The following is a 14273-nucleotide window of genomic DNA, read 5'->3' on the forward strand; positions in this document are numbered from 1 at the left end:
TGCTAAACTACTTTCAGTGTATCATCCAAAGATACATTAAATAATTGGACAAAAACCAAACAGTTAAAATAGTCCCATTCCTGTCTTAAGAGTTCCTTCCCCATATATTTTATATTTTTTACTTTATATTTAATGACTTAAAATACGTAATATTTAGGTGCTTTGATCAATTGTTTACTGATAACTGTAAAGATAATTCAATTCAGAAAAAAATTGTTTAACATAGAGCTTTATGGTCAAAGGAAATAGTTATTTCAACTTATATACTTATTTTTATTATAAAAACATAAGTGATCAATAAAAGATTTTTGGCATAAAGGTATTACATTAGGATATAATTCTGGGGGGGAGGGGTTAGGAAAGGCGGAGAAACAAAGCCAGGGCCTGTGAACTCCTTCTGCCCTCAGGTGGGCCCCTCCTTGCTGAGTTTTAGAGGCTGGAGGCCATCTGATGAATTCTGTGACTTCCTCTCCCCCATGATGATAGATATGATCAAACCTTAATTACTAAGGCTACAGTACATTGGTCTCCATCACTTAGAAGAAAACAGAATACATTTTCATTTTTCTTCTTTAGGGGAACAGTAGGCCATTCCCTACATGCGGAGTATAAGGATGGTGAGGAGGGTGTGTGGTTAGGTCAGCCTAACAGCTGTAGCTGATATTCTCCTCACCCCCTGCCTCAGTGGTTTAACCTAAGTTTATTTCTCTCATTCAGGTGATTTGCTTCACAAAGTCATTCAGGATACAGGACCTGATTCTTTAACTGGTGACACCCAAGTTTGCCCCAGGCCTTAGCATCCACCCTGCAGATGGGGGAAGAGAAAGAGCAGCATTTGTGGGAGGTTTGGGTCGGCCAGGAGAAAGGGACTCTCCCTGGGCTCTCAGTCCATGACCAGCGCTCAGTAGCACGGCCACACCATATGCAAGGGGGCCTGTGAAGGGTAGTCCTCCTGGGTGTCCTGGAAGAGGACACGTGGGCTCCTCAGCTGGCTGTATCTGCCATCTGGGGGAGAAGGTTGGAAGAAAACTGACAAGTTTGAAAAGAGCTGTGGAAGAGGAGAGGAACAGCTGACCAGGAAAACGCGCTGGTGAGCAGCATCCATGCCAAGTTCCATCTGTGGGGTGGAGGGATTTCCTCCAGCAGCTCATAACCACAAGCTGGATAGTTGGTTAGATCTAGGTTGGGGTTTGGGGGGACAGGCATGACAGAATGTCAAGGGAACAAGGGAGTTGAGGATGGTGACGAATGACCACCTATTTTTCGGGTAAAGAAGAGAGTGGGGCATGGCTGATTGGCAGATAAGGAAGGGCTCACGTGCCTAGAGGTCTTGAAGAAATTGAAAAGAGATGTAGTGGACGGAAATGAGTGAGAGCAGGGAGGTAGAGACTGCCATCCAAGAAGGGTGTGTGTTATGGACTGAATGTTGGTGTCTCCCCAAAATCCATATTTTGAAACCCTGTTCGCCAATATGATGTTATTAGGAGATGTGGCCTTTGGGAGGTGATTGGGTTTGAAGGTAGAGCCCTCATGAAGGGGATGAGTGTCCTTAGAAGAGTCTTGAGAGAGTGTGCTTGGGGGGACAGAACGCCAGAGAGCAGTTTCCAGGCTCTTGGCCTCGCGTGGAAAGGTGCTGGCTCAGGTAGTAAATGGCCATCAACTGTGATTGGATGGCCATCAGCTGTGGCTAGTTGGCTGTCAGCTGTAACCATTGAGCCATTGGCCACTAATATAACTGCTACCACTAATATAACACTAATATGGCTACGCTAGCAGAAAAATGGGGCTAGCAAGAAGATGGTGGCTGAGCTAGCAAGCGCGGATTGCAGTTAGCACGGCAGATTACAGCTAGCAAGTGGGGTTGTTTGGTAGAGAGAAGTGGACAGCAGGTTGCAGATAATGTGGTTCCTGCTTCCTGTGTCTCCAACCCAGCTGCCATCAAGACTGTAGTGGTGTGACTCCCCTATCTGTGGCTCCGTGCGTGTTCCTTTTTGGCCTCACCATAACCTGCGTTCTTATGTGGGGAGTGGGAGCAGAGACCCCGCAGGCCTCCCCACACGACAGTGCTTCTCTCTCTTTGCCATGCGAGAACACAGTGAGAAAACAGCCGTTTGCAACCCTGAAGAGGACTTTCACCAGAACGCAACCACGCTGGCACCCTAATCTCTGACTTCCAGGCTCTGGAACTGTGAGAAAGAAATTCCTGTTCTATACGAATCTATAGTATTCTGTTAGAGCAGCCAGAATGGACTAGGACAGAAGGTTTGATTTATAATTTTGGAGTTGGGTCCACCCTAGGTAGAGTTGAGATGCGATGCGTGGCCCAGAGAATGAGCAGGAACGTGGTGTGTGTGTGTATGTGAAGTGAAGGGGATCTTTCTTGTTCTTTGTTTCCCCAGAGATACCACCCATTTCGGATGTTGGGTCTCAAACACATCTGTTATCTTGGCCATTAGAAGATTAAATGACTCGAATCAGAAGTAGTTTTAAAGATAATTACTAAGTGGATTTTGTTTGTAAAAATATTCAAAAATTTTTTTTCAGTAATGTGGATTTGTAAACCGAGAAAAATATATTAAAATACTACGACTTTTCCAGATAATTATGTTTACCATCCCTTTCCGGCATATATGTGTTGCATTCTGTATAAAAAAAGTAAAGCATACTATCACACAGCAGGTGTGGTTTCAATTTAGCAAAATGTAAAATTAAACTCTGTCTTGGGGGTGGTTGGAAATGAAATGACCCTGATGCAGTTACATAGTCCCTGTTATAACTCACGTGATATAAAGTGAATGATTGGCAAATGGAAAATAAGGACAGCTTCAATGCATAATACCTTCTGTTATATTATGAGATAATATTATTAGTGTTCTGAAAAAGAAATGAGAGTTTTCAGGGACATAATTAGAAATATCAGTCATGATTTAAACTCTAAAGATTAAGAAATACTTTTATATTTCAGCCAAAGCTAGTCACGTTTTCTTTTTCCTATAAAGCCTTACCAGGAGTCAGTTAGCGAGCCTTTCCAGGTGGAATCCTGGTCAGGTAGGATTCCTTCTGGGTTGAAACAACTGATGGGATTATCATGGTTTATGGAGGCAAGAATGCTACCTATTAGGTAATGTCTGTATCGCTTAGGTATGAGGGTTGGGGAATTCCAGAAAGAGATTGCTATGTATACACACTGTGCTTTCCTCTTGCTCAGTATGTATGTTTAAACATGGCTTTAAAATCAAATGGAAAAAATACTTCTTTGCGTTGACTTCAAATAACCTCTCATCATTTAGGCCACAAATAGAATCCAATAAGTAGACTGCTGAAAGTTTAATGCAAACACCACGGGGTGGGTTGCTTTACTTCCCTATCTCCATGAATTGCTAATCCTCAGTGAGAAGTTAGAGCTGACCTAATAATGACTTCCTGTGCCAATCTACAGGGCAGTTTCCCCCATGCATGAAGTTGAGTGAGATAAGAAATCAGAAGTTTGGGTCAAACTATGAATACTCCCTTCTATTTTAGGAACTAAATGTGTGTATTTTTTTTTTTTTTTTTTTTTTTAAGAAATCTATTTGGGTCCAAGAGCATTCAAAGTTAAAGCATCCATAAAAATCAATGTTAAAAATTCAAAAATTCACAAATTTCCGTTTCTTGGGAAATAAAAAAAATCTTTTTTTTTTCCTTCAAGCCTAAGTTCAAAACTTTTGGTTATTCCAAAAAAAATATCTCAAATATACAACTATTTCTTCTCATCATATTCGAACCATTGTAAATTCAATCTCTGAATATAAAATGTCTGAGCTAGCCACTCTCCCCACATAGTAAGTGTAGACTTCCTCAAATTTGTAGTTTCACCGCATGGCTCTGCTCTTTATCTTAGAATAATGATGACTATCATCTGTTTTCTATAGTATATTTGTTGGTTAACTGAAGCCAACAAGTATTGTGAGTTTATTTAAGTCAGGATGAGAGAGGACATGGGAAAAAATGGAATCAATTTTGTAACGACGAAGTGGGGCATAAAAGGAGAGTGTGGTCCTGAAGAAAGTCATGTTCCAAAAGCCTGGACAGATGCGATAGATTTCCCCAACAGTCGAAAGCGTTTTCTTTTTTCAAACAAGGAACTGTCTTTGGTTAAAAAAAAGAGAAAAAGACTTAAAAAATTAAAGAAGAATAACAGCAATGTGCATTGCAGTAGGACAAGTTGTCCATGTTTACGTATAATTTCAGTCATTTGAGCATCAAGGAAAAAAACCCCGTTTTTAAACGGTAATTTGGAATACTTGTATTTGGCCTCTGAACACAGTGCATATGGTTAGAAATTGTAGAAGACCAGAGGACAGCTGATTCCTAAAAAAATATTTTTATCATTGGTTAATATTCTGGGTTGAATAATGTCTCCTGCAAATTTGTGTCCACCTGGAACCTCAGAATGTGACCTTACACGGAAATAAGGTCTTTGCAGATATAATGAATTATGTTAAGATTGGGTTATATTGGGTCAGTTTGGGCTCTAAATCTAATGATTGGTGTCCTTACAAAGAGTCCTTATGAAGACACAGACACATAAGAAGTAAAATTTAATTTTACTTTAAGTTAACAGTTACAAATGCTATGTTTCTTGTCCTACGAATGCACTGAAAGTTATTCTGTTGCTTATTTGCCAAACTTTATAAGGCTATGAACCTTTCAATGTAATTTTTTTGAGGTTCAGACAATATTTTAATATACTGATAGCCATAATCAAAGCACAGAGATTACTTAGACTAACAAATAGCAATCCATCAGAATAGAAATGCAACTAGAAATTTAATTCATCATTGTGTTAATGGCTCTTCCCTAGTACATTCATTTGCCTCCATTCCCTCTTTTGCCCTAATACATTCTATTATTTTATAAACTTTTTTCTGAGTGTTAATATCAGAAGGGAATTATTACGGCCCCCTTTACAGAGACCTAAAGGAGCAAAGGACTTGCTCATTTTTCCTATTAGTGTGTAGGTCTGCTAGTTGAATTAGTGCCACCTCTTTTTCCTACTTTCAGTGCAAAGTTCATCCTCTAGCACTCAGTTTCGTTTTATGCCAGGACAGAATTCCATGTTCTTAAGTGTGCATATGTACCTTGAAATAGTCAACCAACATGAGTCACCTGATGTCAAGATAGGGAAATAAGGCAGAATAGTAAGGCCAGGATCTTTACCTAAACTGATTTGCAGCCCAGATGGCAACTAAACACCATTGACTAAGTATGACCATCAACCGACATAATCATAAAAGCATAGACATTTGTCCTTTGGTGATTTTTCCCTGGAAGCACAGTGAAGGTTAGTCTAACATCGGATTTAATGTTTTGATTTTTCTATTCTGTGGTCTGATCTTGTTGTAAGCATGGCGTTGGTACTTCTTTACCCAGATGAGCACAGGGTTTGAGAAAGATTTTGAAAGGTTAGGGAATTACATAAGCTATACTGCACCATGAGGTCATCTAAAACTTTGCTCTGCCTATGAAGCGAATACCTATGTTTGCCATGTTCTTGAACATACAGGTAGCTTCCAGGAAGATAAACATAAATTTTAAAAATTACCAGTCAGCTAACACAGGCAATGTATTAGATTTACGTAGGGTTTTAGAATTTGAATTGTTCGGGGTCCCGTATATTCTCTCTTGAATGGCAGCTCCAACTGGTAGTTGTTCAATATCATCAATTCAGAGAAAATGAGAAGAAAGACAGCTGAGTTCTGGGAGCTACTACTATGGGACAGTGCCTTTAAATATGGGGGAACTTAATAGCGATTGTCTTGAGAAGAAGATCGCTTTACAAGTCACCAATTCTGTGGATTCTCTGAAAGAGAATAGAGGCAGGTGGTGAAAATAAAGGCATACAGAAAAAGGGTAAACAAATAGGGATGACAAACCTCTGGATCAGAGAACAACATCCAACATTCATTGGACTGGCTATCATCTTTTTCTATAAAGCATCAAGTTCCATCTGTTAAAGAATTTTTCTTCCTTAGCATCTATAAAAAGCTATTTTCTTAGAACTGGGTGGTGGCATTTGTATTTTTAAGATGGTTCTTAGATTTTTTTATCCCTCTTTCTATCAGATTAGACTTCAGTTTGCAATTGTGACTTAAAGAAAAAAGGCATTGCAAAATATGACCAGTAGAACCCAGCAATGCATATTTTATATCCCAACCTGTCAACAGGATGCAAACCCGCACACGAATGAAATGTCCCATTGCCTGTCGACGTTTACCTTCACTGCTGTGCAACTCACACGTCATCTGACTAAAAGCAATACTTAATCCCCATGTTTCCCTGTTATTTCAGGATCTGACTGTATCACAACATGTCATTGTGGTATAGAATTAAAAGGGGAATTGAAACAGGGCAATTTATTAAGAAATTAAGAGGGGAATTGAAACAGGGCAATTTAGTAAGAAATAATGCTTCTTTACCAATAATTGTCACCCCAATAAACTTTAATTAAAAAAAAAGAAATAGTGCTTCTTTATCCACATGATTTCTATGCTTTCTCATTATATAAACTCTACACATAATTTGCATAGTCATAATGGCAAGAATTTCATCTTTCATCTTGACTTTCTTTGGCCGAGCTTTTTGGGTATTCTCCATTGTGACTATCAATATACATTAAGTGTTTAATGAGGAGACAGATACCCATATATTGGCTCCCAGTATTCACAGTGTCCCCCAGTGATTGTGGACACGTTGGAAGAATCGGCCTTCACCACAGACAATGGCATATTTCTATTTTTATAGATTGGGTTATGTAGCTAAAAAAGCTATGTAGCTTCTTCATGTCGTATGTTGAATTTTGGTTAGTTCACTATTAAAGTCTATAATGACATCAAAATATAAAGAATTGAAATGTAAGCATAAAAAATTTGATGAGTAAAATAGTGGCCCAGAGAAGTAAAAATTGAAAGCTACTCATAAAGGCAGATAGTCATATAGCTTGTGTTAGGTAGCATAGGATTTGTCCATATGTTTGGGGGGTGTATTAGTGTGCTATGGCTGCCATAACAAAGTATCACAGGCTGGGTAGCTTAAACAACAGAAACCAATTTTCTCATAGTTCTGGAGGCTAGAAGTCTGAGATCTAGTCAGTGGATTTCTTCTGAGGCCTCTCTCCTTGCTTTGCAGACTATCTTCTTCCTATGTCTTCACATGGTCTTCCCTCTGTGTGTGTGTCTATGTCCAAATCTTTTCTTCCTATAAGGGCACCAGTCACACTGGATTAGGGCCCACCCTAATGACTTCATTTTAATTTAATTACCTCTTTAAAGACCCTATTTCCAAATCCCATCACGTTCTGAAGTACTTCAGGTTGGGTTAATATTATGACATATGAATTTGGCAGGTATGGGGACACAACTCAGTCCTTAATAGTAGTGGGCCTGGAGCTTTAACAACTTTATTGAGGTATAATTTATGTGTCATACATTTTACCCGTTTTAAATTCAATGAGTCTTAGCGAATTTATGTAGCCCTGAGACCATCACCACAATCCAATTTTAGAACCTGATGGTATTGTTCTAAGTCTCAAAGAACACAATGATATAATGGGAATAGAGAATGACAGCCCAATTGTTACATTCTCAAATTACTTACTAAAGTTATATTTTAATAATAGGTTAAAACTATTGCTTTTATGCATGTATGGAGTTAGGAAGTATATGGGAATTCTCTGCACCTTGCCCTAAGTTTTGCTGTGAACCTAAAAGTGTTATAAAAAAAATAAACTCAATAAAAACAAAAGAAAACAACAATTACCTATTGGCCTGAGATTTCCCATAATCAATTATATTGGTAGGTGTTTTGTTTTATTTTTCCGTGGTTCTTCACATAAGGATGAGGGCAGAGGTTCCAAACACTTGTAAGCTGTCATACGGAGGGTTTCATCTAACTGTTGAGAGTGAATATGATAGAATGGAAAGGACACTGGACCATGAGTTGGGAGACCCAGGTTTAATTTAGTCCAAGCTCCATGCTTTCTACTGTGAGCCCCAGTTTCCTCAGCAATATTAGATCCTGCTCACCATATGGGATTGTTGTAAGTATCAAATGAGATTACGTAGGTCAAAAACCCTTAAAAATTGTAAATTGCAATGAAAATGTAAGGTTGTATTACTTTCTGAAAAGAAATAAAATGGGATCTCTGATTAGATAGAATTAAAATAGGACCTTCTCTGTCCCTGGTACGATTCCTCCCTGTGTGCCTGTTCTGCTGAACAGTAGTCATTTCTCTCTGTCCGTCTTCTCTCCCACCTAAGTGTGTGCCACCGCCCCATGGAAGATTTGATGGACATGGACACAAGCCCCCTGAGGCCCCAGAACTATCTTTTCAGTTGTGAATTAAAGGCCAGCAAAGATTGTCACTGTGAGGCGGACAATGATGAAAATGAGCAACCATTATCTTGAAGAATGGTCAGTTTAGGGGCTGGTGCAAAGGATGAATTGCACATCGTTGAAGCAGAGGCAATGAATTACGAAGGCAGTCCAGTTAAAGTGACATTGGCAACTTTGAAAACGTCTGTACAGCCAATGGTTTCCCTTGGGGGTTTTGACATAACACCACCTGTGGTCTTACAGTTGCAGTGTGGTTCAGGCCCTGTGCATGTTAGTGAACAGCACTTAGTAGCTGTGGACGAAGATGCAGAGTCAGAAGACGATGAGCAGGAGGATGTGAAACTCCTAAGTATATCTGGAAAGTGTTCTGCCTGATGTGCTAGCAAGTTTCCACAGAAGAAAGTAAAACTTGCGACTGATGAAGGTGATGAAGATGATGACGACGATAATGAAGATTTTGATGAGGAAGATGAAGAAAAAGCTTCTATAAAGAATTCTGTATGAGATACTCCAGCCCAGAATGCACAAAAATCATACCAGAATGGATAAGACTCGAAACCATCAATACCAAGATCAAAAGGTCAAGAGTCCTTCAAAAAAACAGGAAAAAAACTCCTAAAACACGGAAAGGGCCTAGTTCTGTGGAAGACATTAAAGCCAAAATGCAAGCAAGTATAGAAAAAGTGCATTGAACAATCCTGGGAACTACTGGTAAAGTGAGCCCAAAGATGGGGACAGAGGAAAAGTAGACAAATATAGTCCATACTGAGTATCACCAACAACCCAGACTGAAGTCTCCTGTTTTAATCTTAATTCCCTTTCCTGATTTGCCACCCATCCATGCCCCTTCCAGGCTCGAAGCAATCTCACTCTTGACCTCCTAAAGCACTTTCTGTTGATTGCTGTGATTCAGTGAACCTTACACTTTGCTTTCTACTCACTTGTGCATTTGCCTCACCTCTTTGACCATATTTTAATCACCATTGTATCTCCCTACCTGCTCAATAAATACTTGAATGAATCAAAAAATAAAAAAAGCAGACTCTTCGGAACAGTTCAGTTTACCCAGTTACTTCAAAGCATAATTATCTTGCTAGAACCTCAAATTTGGCTTACAGTCTAATTACAAATGCAACGAACCACCTGAAGAAATTAGCTCAAAAGCACAAAGAGAGATTAGGGTATATGTTAATTATTACAAAATCAGCATTTCAAGTTCATGGACAGAAGTCATATTTTATAACTCCTTAAGCATGTCCCTTGTCAGAATGCGTTTAAATACATCGGGAAAGGTGTTTTCAGTTTGAAGTATCCCTTGTTTTTGCTCACAAGGATCTCTTTCAAAAGAGTTATATGTACTATGCATATATATATTTAAGTAGAAAATAAGTAGTGAGTTAATTAGCCTAGTGTTGGTATGTAGACAAAATAGGTTATGAGAAGAAAAATTCACTGCCACCACTCTACCCTCATATATCTGAATTCAGATCATCCCAACTTCAGCCAAAATATTCTGGTGCTAACATCACACTTGGGCCTTACTAGAAATATATGCAGTGAGGCAGGTTTATAGCAAATTAATTTATCCTTAAATAAAACTTTCTCATAACCCATAATTTTTATTGAGATCTTTGGTCCTTGGAGAAATGCAACAGAATAGAAGGTAAGCATCTTCTTTGTAAAAGGGAAGAAAGAGTGGCAGGAGATGTGAACGTGGAGAATGTGTGTGAATATGTGTATGGTTCTTGGGCAGGTATTTTTAAAAAATGATGTTATTCCCACAAAACTACGCACACTCACCCCTTAACTCCTATGAGATTTCACTAAGGTGCGTGTATGTGAACCCCCATTTGTGGACCATAGTTTAGCACTCGGATCTTCAAGTAAAATAAAGTCCCGGTTAACGACATTTAGAACTCAAGACTGGTTATTCTCAGATTGAATCACTCAGACTTCTAAAGAACATTAAGTCTTATTATGTATGTTATAAAACATCTTTCTTTCTAAACGAATTTGCTTTTTCAAATGGAAATCATTAGCAGTGCATTGAACCATATGTGGAAAGAAATCAGATAACCGAAAGTTCTGTTGGTTTCCCCAGGATGTTAATTTTAAGTACTGTTTTTACAAACAGATCTATCTTAATACACTTGCTTTTTATTCATTGAGACTGAAGTCTTAACCCAGCAGTAGAGTTCAGTGTCTCAACACACATAAGGCTTTTCTTTTTTACAATTAGAGTTGACATTCAATATCAATTTATATTAGTTTCAGGTGTATAGCATAGTAGTTAGACATTTACACAATTTATGAAGTAATACCCCCCAATTAGTCTAGAACCCAGCTGGCACTACACATAGTTATTACAATATTGTTTACTATATTCCCTAAGCTGTACTTTACATCCCCTTGACTATTTCGTAACTGTGAATTTGTACTTCTTAATTCCTTCAACTTTTTCACCCAACCCCCCAACCCTGCTCCCATCTGGCAGCCATCAATTTGTTCTCTGTATCTATAAGTCTATTTCTGTTTTGTTTGTTCATTTATTTTGTTCTTTAGAACAAATCTTGTCATATAAGTGAGATCATATCTTGTCTTTCTCTGTCTGACTTATTTCACTCAGCATAATACCTTCCAGGTCCATCCATGTTGTTGCAAATGGTAAGATTTCATTCTATTAATGGCCAAATAAGACTCCATTGTATCTATGTACCACATCATCTTTATCCAGTCATTTATTGATGGGCACTTAGGTTGCTTCCATATTTTGGCTGTTGTAAATAATGCTGCAATGAACATAGGGGTGCATATCATATAACTTTTCAAATTAGTGCTTTGGTTTTCTTTGTATAAATATCCAGAAGTGGAATTGCTGGGTCATAAGGCACTTCTATTTTTAATTTTTTGAGGAACCTCCACACTGTTTTCCATAGTGGCTGCACCAATTTGCAATCCCACCAACAGTGCATGAGGGTTCCCTTTTCTCCACAGCCTCATCAGCACTTGCTGGTTGTTGATTTATTGATGATGGCCATTCTGACCGGTCAACACACATAAGGCTTTCAAGAAAGACATTAAACACAGCTAGGGCAAAGTGAGGCTCCACATTTTAAGGCCATGGCTAAATTATAAGACAAAGGGAGCATCTAGCTGCAGGGTCTATGTTAGACAGATCTCTTAAGGGAAGAGCAAAGTGTCTTTCCTACTGAACCCCACAGAGCGCATTTTGTTCTTTAGGCAAACGTGGGAAAGAGGGGACTCTACAGTTGTTTGAGATGCAATCTCTAGAATTGTATGTGAGATATTAGGTTGGTGCAAAAGTAATTGCAGTTTAAAAGGTTAAAAATAATTGTAAAAACTGCAATTACTTTTGCACCAACGTAGTCATAGTCATTAAAAATAAACTTCAGTGGAATCTCAGAAACAGCAGTGGCACCAAGGTAGTACATGACCTTTTGAGCATCAAAGGTAACTACTAAATCTGCCTCTGACATTCCTAGCAAGGTTGGTGAAATTGACCCAGGCTCAGACCTACGTTTTTAAACAGAAACTCTCTTCCTTTTATTTCTGCTCCTTTAAAAGAGGAGTGAATAAAAACCTGATATTTTTCCAAGCCTAAGGTTCATGCATCACTGATTCTTTTCATCAAAATATTCTGGAATACTCATTTCTAGATTAGTGAGACTGGTAAATCATAAAGACACCTAGTTCTAAAGAGATTTGGAGAAATGTTAAGCCATCCATTTTAATCCCAAATAGTGCAACATGAGTTGCTGGGTTTATTAATGAACCGTGATTCTTATAAGCAATGGCAATAAACGTTAGAACGTACACTCATTTTCTCTGACTTCAGAGGCCGCACATTCTTGCACTGTAGGGAGCTGCTCATGTTTCTCCAGTTTTCAGATGGTTTCTACGATTCCATTCTCATTCCTAGGACATCAGTCCTTCCCTTGGTAGGGAAGGGCTTCTATGTAGCAGAAGACTGGGTCCCTCGCTCCCTTAATCATTGACGATCCCTCTGCCGTTGCTGCTGGTAGAAGGCATTCAGGATATCTCTGTAGACAGAATAAGCCCATGTAGACAGAGGGACATCTCAGACACGGCCCCTGAGGAAGACCTGTGGGGAACAGGGAAAAGTTAAGAAAACCCAAATCCACTGATAACCTTTAGTAAAAGCAATAAGATAAACTACAAATCAATCTTAAAGGAAATATATTAAGGGCCAAGTTTTCCATACCAAATTGGTGTTCATTTGTGCATGTCAGACACTTGTGTACTAAAGAGGGAGACACTTGTGCACTAAATGTGATTTGCTGATGATAGCAACATGTGCCTGCATTTTCACTCGGCAAATATTCATGATTGTCAACCATGTACCCTGGATCCTGTTCATTACTAGAAATACAAAAATGAGTAAGACACAATTTCTGCCAAAATGGGACACAATAAAGGTCTTAACAATCCCCAAAGGGTATGTGAGTGATATTTTAAGAAGCATCTTTTTGAAAGTGTCATTGCAGAGCAAACACCAAGTACATATATGAATTGGTTCTGAGGCTTTAGTGCCCTCATAATGAAACATTAAGACAAATCATATAGATGTCTCCAACATAACAGTTAATATTCATTTGTTAACCTATAATACTCTGATATCAACTGTGTATTAAAATGAGCTCATCTTAATCCAAAACTCTAATTCAAAAATATTTATGCACTCCTATGTTTATTGCAGCACTATACACAATAGCCAAGACATGTTAAACAACTGAAATGCCCATCGGTAGACGACTGGATTAAGAAACTGTGGTACATTTATACAATGGAGTATTACGCAGCCATAAAGAAGAAAGAAATCTTACCATTTGCAACAACATGGATGGACCTAGAGAGCATTATGTTAAGTGAAATAAGTCAGACAGAGAAAGACAAATACCATATGATCTCACTTATAGGTGGAATCTAAAGAAAATACTAAATGAATGAACTAATCAGAAACAGTTTCAGAGACATAGAGGAAAAACTGAGGGTTGCTAGATGGGCGGGGAGGTGGGGGTAAAGGGGAAGGTGAGGGGATTGGAAAGCACAATCGGTAACCACAATATTGCCATGGGGTTACGAAAGTTAACTTTGGGAATGTAATCAATAATGTTGTAAAGATTTTGTAGGGTATCCGATGGACACGTGTCCCATTTGGGAGACCACCTCAGGGATGATGTAGATGCCTGATCACTGCACTGTACACCTGAAGCTGAAACTGAACAATAATGAATGTCAACTACAAGTTTATATATGTATATAGTTACAAGAAGCGGAGTACAGCATTAGGAATAGAGACAGTGGAAATGTAACGGCTGTGTGCGATGTCAGAGGGATAGTGGATGGGGGGAGCGGCGTTGACACAGTGTGAGGGATATAAATGATAAATGTCTAACCATTACATTGTTTTGTGCACCTGAAACTAATACAAAAAATTGTTCCAAAGTTAAAAAAAATAAAAAAATAAATAAAATGAGCTCATCTTTATCAATGAAAACATGATATAGTTTTCCATTTTAATAGTAGCCAACAAAAATAACTAACCTTTAAAAGGCTTATTAGGACTCATTGACTTGGGTTTATAAAATAAGCCCTTGATTAAATTTTAAGGTAGTTTGAAAAGAAATTGGCTGAAAGACGTAACATCTTTTACAATAATTGCTTTTCACTCTGTATCGCTACTTCATGCTGTAGGGAATACCGTACTTGGATCTCCTTTGTAACTATTTTCTTGTTCTAATAGAAAAAAAATAGAGAAAAGTTACTCATTTTTGTGCTAAGAACAAGGAAGTTCATGACCACGAATCACTCAGTGGCATCATCAAGAACAGACTAACGTCTGACCACGTCGATCCTGA

The 14273-nt window shown here is 38.5% G+C and overlaps 1 pseudogene; it reads left to right on the forward strand.

Moving 5' to 3' along the window:
- Positions 1-8313: 8313 nt before the first annotated feature.
- LOC109446198 (nucleophosmin pseudogene) lies at positions 8314-9065 on the forward strand (annotated as a pseudogene).
- Positions 9066-14273: the final 5208 nt, after the last annotated feature.

The sequence above is a fragment of the Rhinolophus sinicus genome, chromosome 4, assembly GCF_057876585.1.
Source record: "Rhinolophus sinicus isolate RSI-liver-muscle chromosome 4, RSI-T2T, whole genome shotgun sequence".
Lineage (NCBI taxonomy): Eukaryota > Metazoa > Chordata > Mammalia > Chiroptera > Rhinolophidae > Rhinolophus > Rhinolophus sinicus.